We start from the raw sequence: 7,033 nt of genomic DNA, 5'->3' as shown, positions 1-7,033 counted from the left end.
GTGGAAGATTGGTAAGGGTGGGCAATGGGGGTCAAGTGACTTGCCCAGGGTCACACAGCTGGGAAGTGGCTGAGGCCGGGTTTGAACCTAGGACCTCCTGTCTCTAGGTCTGACTCTCACTCCACTGAGCTACCCAGCTGCCCCCTTGGCAATTATATTTTAATGGGTCTGTGTATCTTATCAATGCAATTGCTCTCTCCATGGGTTTGTATCCAAACCTGTCCACACCTATGTGTGCTTAGAAGCAGCTGGAAACATGGTTGGTAGAACCCTGGGCTTGAAATCAGGGAGACCTGAGTTCAAATTCAGCTTCAGACACTTACTAGCTGGTGATATTGGGCTAGTTATCTAACTGCTGTCTGCCTCAGTTTCTTCAGACTCAAAATCTAGGTATTGTCTTTGACTCTCTCCACTATCTATCACCTCCCTTCCCCATCCCCCCAACATCCAATGTGTTGCTAAGGCCTGTAATTTTCACCTTTGCATCCTTTCTCCAATCCCCCTTCCCCAGGCGTCCTCAGTGCTACCACTCTGGTGTCGGCCCTCATCCCTTCAGTCTGCTGATGCGTCTGTCTGCCTCAGGTCTCTGCCCACTCCAGTCCATCCTCCATTCCACTAGAATGATTTTCCTAGAGTACAGGTCCCATTGTGACATATTCCTTACTCAATAAACTTCAGTGGCTCCCTCTTGCCCCCAGGTTTAAATACAAAGGCTTATGTTTAGTGTTTAAGCCCTTCATAACCTTGCCCCCTTCCTGTTTTTCTAGTCTTACAACCTTATTCCAATACCTGTCTCTTCCTTCCCCTCCCCCCTCCAAAATACACTTTAAATCCAGTGACTCTGGTTTCCTCGATGTTTCATGAGAGACTTCTGTCTCTCAGCTCTGGGTATTTTCTCTGACTGCCATTTGTGCCTGGAATGTTCCTCCTTATCTCCTTTACTGGCTTCTTGGCTTCATTTAAGTCCCACTTGTTGCCTGTGATATTGTTCATCCTCCAGAACAAAATCCTAAAAATATGTTGGTGATTAGAAATAGCTTATCTATCTGATTCTTTTTTGCAGTAGTAATAGGAAACATTATTCAATCAGAAATCAGATGCGAAGTCCCATTTTCTATAGGAAGCCTTTTTTAACCCCTCTTAAATTTAGTGCCTTTCCTATTTTTATTATTTCCAATTTTACTTATAGCTATTTTGTTTTGTACATACACTATTGTTTGTTTTCTCCTCTATTAGATTGTGAGCTCTCTGAGGGCAGGAATGGGCTTTTGCTTTTTTGTATCCCTAGCACTTGGCACCATAGTTGGCACTTATTTATTTATTGACTGGTCTCTGGAAAATAGTAATAATATCTCTCCATTAGTATTTTAAAGTTATCAGTCAATAAATATTTAGTAAGTGTAATAACTCTCCAGGCTAGATGGTACAGTGGCTAGAGCATCCTTCCTGGAATCAGGAAGACCTGAGTTCAAAGCTAGCTCCAGACACTTAATAGCCATGTGATCCTGAGCAAGTCACTTAACTCTGTTTGTCTCAGTGTCTTCATCTGTAAAATGAACTGGAAAAGGAAATGGCAAACCACTCCTAAGACCTTTGCCAAGAAAACCCCAAGTGGGGTCATTAAGCTGGATATAACTGAATAAAGACACCAAAATCAGGGTTGTCTTGAGAGTAAAATAAGAGAATAATTATGAAGTGCTTGGCACGGTGCCTTGCACATAGTAGGAACTTAATAAGTTCCACTTCCCCAATGTGACTTTTGTTCATGTCCTTCCATAAGTCTTTCAAAGAAGGCCTGCGCTATCTTTCTCTCTTTTTTTTTTTTTTTAAAATATGTGGAGACCAGGGTAGCAGGAGGTTGTCCATGTATTCACTGCCTCCTTTTCCAAACCTGCATTTCCAGTATAATATCTCTTTATGAGTTGATATCATTGAGAGCTATACTTCTGCATTATCTAATCACATATCTTATTTTTCTTCTCTTGCTTTCTTTTTTTTTTAAACATTTATTAATAATCATTTTTAACATGGTTACATGATTCATGCTCCTACTTTCCCCTTCACCCCCCCGCTCTCCCCCCACCCATGGCCGACGCACATTTCCACTGGTTTTATCATGTGTCCTTGATCAAGACCTATTTCCAAATTGTTGGTGGTTGCATTGGTGTGGTAGTTTCGAGTCCACATCCCCAATCATGTCCACCCCGACCCATGCGTTCAAGCAGTTGCTTTTCTTATATGTTTCCTCTCCTGCAGTTCTCTTGCTTTCTTTTTTTTAACCCTTACCATCTGTCTTAGTATCAATTCTGAGACAGAAGAATGGTAACAGCTAGGCAAATGAGGATAAGTGACATGTCCAGGATCACACAACCAGGATGTGTCTGACCTCAAATTTGTCAACAGTTTATATTGAGCCGTTAGAAAAGTTTGAAATTAAGGTCACCAAGAAGAGAAATCTTTAGGTGAATGGATAGTACAGGGTAAGTGGCATCCCTTCTTCTGGAGATCTTCCTGGGGAATATTTATTTACTGAATGCTTTTTAGGAGGCATGACCTTGAATCAGTTGGTTTTTTTGGGGGGAGGTTGTTAATGTCCTAGCATTTGCCCTCAGGGAGAATATGCTCTAAAGAAGAATAAAGTTGATTAATGAACAGTCATTATGAGTATAGATGGTTACATGATATTAGCCAAGCCTTATTTGCACAATAATGGAGAAAATCTTAGGTAACGAGAATTTGAAATTGTGTAATCCAAATTATAGTCTTGATTGACTTTGAAATAGAATTGGAAACGTTCAAGCATTCACCCATTTTGAATCTAGACCTTTTAGTGTTGATGAAGAGTGTAGACACAACTGAGGTTGCTAGCTGGGGTGCCTGGGAGGTTGGTGATGATAGGATGTCTGGAAAGTTCAGAAGAGGGGATGAGGAATACGGGAACTCTCTTTTAGAGACTTTGAATTTGGGATGTCTATGGTACATTCAGTGTAAGATATTGGAGAGGCAGTTAGGAATATGAGTCTCAGGAGAGAGAGATACTAGGGCTATAGATCTGGGAATCATCTGCAGAGATGATCATTGAACTGAGGGTAGCTGATGAGGTAATGTCATAGTATAAAGTGAAAAGAGAAGAGAACCCAGGAAGAGCCTTGAAGGTGTTTCTGGGCATAGCCACCAATAGTGGGACTGGTCTAGATCAAGAACTGGAGGAAGAGGCTTGATAGGGAGGCTATAGAACTAGGAAGAACTGGGTTCAGATTCTTTGATATATACAGATTTTGCCATTCTGGGTAAGGGGGCAGCTAACTGGCATAGTGGATAGAGTGCCAGGCCTGTAGAAGGGAAAACCCAACTTCCTGAGTTCAAATTTGACCTAAAACACTGGTTGTGTGATTGGACAAATCACTTAATATCCTGTTTGCCTCAGCTTCCTAATCTATTAGATGAGCTGAAGAAAGAAATGAAACAATTGAACACTCCTGGGCAAGTCACTTATGTGGAAGCTGAAATAAAAATAGCTTATTGAATTCAAATGAAAATCTTTAATAAATATTTCTTTAGCCTAAAGTCTCTTTTAGACTTTTCACTTTAGAAGGAAATATGTCAGAGCTTTAGAACCAAAGTTCAGGTTTCTGGGTAACCCAAATAATAACAAGAATAACTAACTGAACCTTTTTTCCCCCTTTCTGAAGGATTAGTGTATTGGTTTCTGGGAGCTTTTGGGGAGAGATCTGAGCAGGAATTTTTGAGTAGTTTTAGGATATTAAGTGACTCCTTGTTCTGTTAGAGTTACATGTCAATCTCATATTTTGTTTTTAAACTATTTTGACCTTTTCCTTTTTTAAGATTTCTGAAGTTCAATCTGTAACTTTTAAAGTTGCCCTGATTGATTGCCCTTTTTTTTTTCTGGTCTTTCTTCTATACTCTTTTCTTTATTTAAAAAAAGGAAAAAATGCCTCAATGACCTCTTTTTCTTTTTGTTACCTTATCCATTTCATTTTCCTACCTTCTCTCATTAGAAAGAAAAGAAAAAGAAAGCCTTAAAAACAAACATGCATTCAGATACTGCCTAGCTGAGTGACCCTGGGCAAGTCACTTAACCCCCATTGCCTGGCTCTTACAACTCTTCTGCCTTGGAGCCAATATACAGTATTGACTCCAAGATGGAAGGTAAGGGTTTAAATAAAACAAAAATAAAACAAATATGCAGAGTCCAGCAGAACAGATCTCCACATTGGCTGTGACCAAAAATATGTATCTTATTCTGCATCTTGAGTTCATCATCTCTGTGAAGAGGTGAGGAAGCATGTGTATTTATTAGTCCTTTATTATTATTTTAGAAGGTCATTTTGTTGAATAGAAGAATTCAGAAATCTTTCAAAGTTGTTTTTCTTTCTACTGTTGTTAATAGTATAAATTATTTTCTTGGTTCTGCTCACTCTGTATCTATTTGTGTCTTCCCATTTCTCTGAAACTTTCCCTTTTGTCATCTTCTGGTGAAGTTATATTGCATTATATTTATATATTGCATTACATTTATAAACCATAATTAGTTCAGCTATTTTCCAGTTGATGGGCACCCTCTTGGTTTCCCAGTCTTTGCTTCTATAAAAAGAATTCTTATAGGTAATTTTGTGCATATGGGTCCTTTTCCTCTTTGATATTTCTACCCCCCCCCCTTTTTTTTTTTAAAAATAAAACTGCTACCTTTCATCTTAGAATCATTATCAAGTATTGGTTGCAAGGCAAAAGAGCAGCAAGGGCTAGGCAGTTGTGGTTAAGTGACTTGCCCTGGGTCACAGAGTTGGGAAGTGTTTGAACCACCCAGGACCTCCTGACTTTAACCACTGAGCCAACTAGTTGCCCCCTCTTTGATCTCTTGAGACAAAGACCTAGTAGTGGTATAGCTGGATCAAAGGTGATTTATAGTTTATTAACTTTTTGGGCATAATTCTAAATTGTTTTAGATTGGCTATAGCATTTTACAACTTCAATGTTTATATGATTGTACCTGTTTTCCCAGAACCTCTCCAACAGTTGTGGCTTTCCTTTTTGATCATCTTCACCAATCTGATGGGTATGAGGTGGAATCTCAGTTCCTTTAACTTTTATTTCTCCAATTGTTAGTGAATTGGATCATTTTTATATGATTGTTGATGGCGTGGTTTCCTCCTTTGAAACTGCTCGTTCATATCCTTTTCTCATTTATTTGCTGAGGAATAACTCACATTTTTATAAATTTGATTCAGTTTCTTGGATATGAGACTATTGATATGTATATAATTTACCCCAGGAACCAGTTTTTCCCTTCTAATTTTAGCTGCATTGGTTCACACAGGTCAATTCTCATTCATTTATTTATTTGTATATTTAAAAAATTTAATTTATTTTTATTTTGAATATTTTCTCATAGTTACATGTTTCTTTCTCTCTCTCCCAACCTCCTCACCTCCTTCCCCCTCCCCCCCTTAGCCAACACACAATTCCACTAGGTTGTTACATGTATCATTGATTAAGACCTAATTCCATATTATTGATAGTTGGACTAGAGTTATTGTTTAGTCTACATCCCCAATAATATCCCCATCAGCCCATGTGTTCAAGCAGTTGTTTTTCTTCTGTGTTTCTACTCCCACAGTTCTTCCTCTGAATGTGGCTAGTTTCCTTTCTCATAAGTCCCTCAGCATTGCTCTGGATTCTTGCATTGTTGCTAGTAGAGAAGTCCATTACATTTGATTGTACCATAGTGTATCAGTCTCTGTATACAACATTTTCCTGGTTCTGCTCCTTTCACTCTGCATCAATTCCTGGAGATCATTCCAGTTCACATGGAATTCCTCCAATTCATTATTCCTTTGAGCCCAATAATATTCCATCACCAACAGATAACCACAATTTATTCAGCCATTTCCCAATCGAAGGACATTCCCTCATTTTCCAATTTTTTGCCACCACAAAGAGCGTGCCTGTATAAATATTTTTGTACAAGTCTTTTTCCTTATTATCTCTTTGGGGTATAAACCAAGCAGTGCTATGGCTGGATCAAAAGGCAGATAGTCTTTTAAAGCCCTTTGGGCATAGCTCCAAATTGCCATCCAGAATGATTGGATCAGTTCACAACTCCACCAGCAATGCATTAATGTCCCAATTTTGCCACATCCCCTCCAACATTCACCACTTTCCTTTGCTGTCCTGTTAGCTACTCTGCTAGGTGTGAGGTGATACCTCAGAGTTGTTTTGATTTGCATTTCTCTAATTATAAGATATTTAAAACACTTTTCATGTGTTTGTTGATAGTTTTGATTTCTTTATCTGAAAATTGCCTATTCATGTCCCTTGCCCATTTATCGATTGGGGAATGGCTTGATTTTTGTACAATTCATTTAGCTCCTTATATATTTGAGTAATTAGACCTTTGTTTTTTGTTATAAAGATTTTTTCCAAATTTGTTGCTTCCCTTCTAATTTTGGTAGCATTGGTTTTGTTTGTACAAAACCTTTTTAGTTTAATGTAATTATTAATTTTACATTTTGTAATTTTTTCTTACTCTTGCTTAGTTTTAAAATCTTTCCTTTCTAAGAGATCTGACAAGCATACTATTCTGTTCTCACCAAATTTACTTACAGTTTCCTTCTTTATATTCAAGTCATTCACCCATTCTGAATTTATCTTGGCATAGGGTGTAAAATGTTGATCTAGACCCAGTCTCTCCCATATTGTTTTTCAGTTTTCCCAGCAGTTTTTGTCAAATAGTGGGTTTTTGAACAGGTTAATTCTTTTTTTGTTTTTGTTTTTTTATTTTTATTTTGAATATTTCCCCATATTTACATGTTTCATGTTCAAACCCCTTAGCCCCCCTTAGCTGGTGCACAATTCCACTGGATTTTACATGTATCATTGATTAAGCTCTAATTCCATATTATTGATAGTTGGGCTAGAGTTATCATTTAGTGTCTATATCCCCAATAATATCCCCATCAGCCCATGTGTTCAAGCAGTTGTTTTTCTTTTGTGTTTCTCCTCCCACAGTTCT

This window comes from Gracilinanus agilis, chromosome 1 (genome assembly GCF_016433145.1).
Source record: "Gracilinanus agilis isolate LMUSP501 chromosome 1, AgileGrace, whole genome shotgun sequence".
In the NCBI taxonomy this organism is placed as follows: Eukaryota; Metazoa; Chordata; class Mammalia; order Didelphimorphia; family Didelphidae; genus Gracilinanus; species Gracilinanus agilis.
This window is presented reverse-complemented; position numbering follows the sequence as displayed.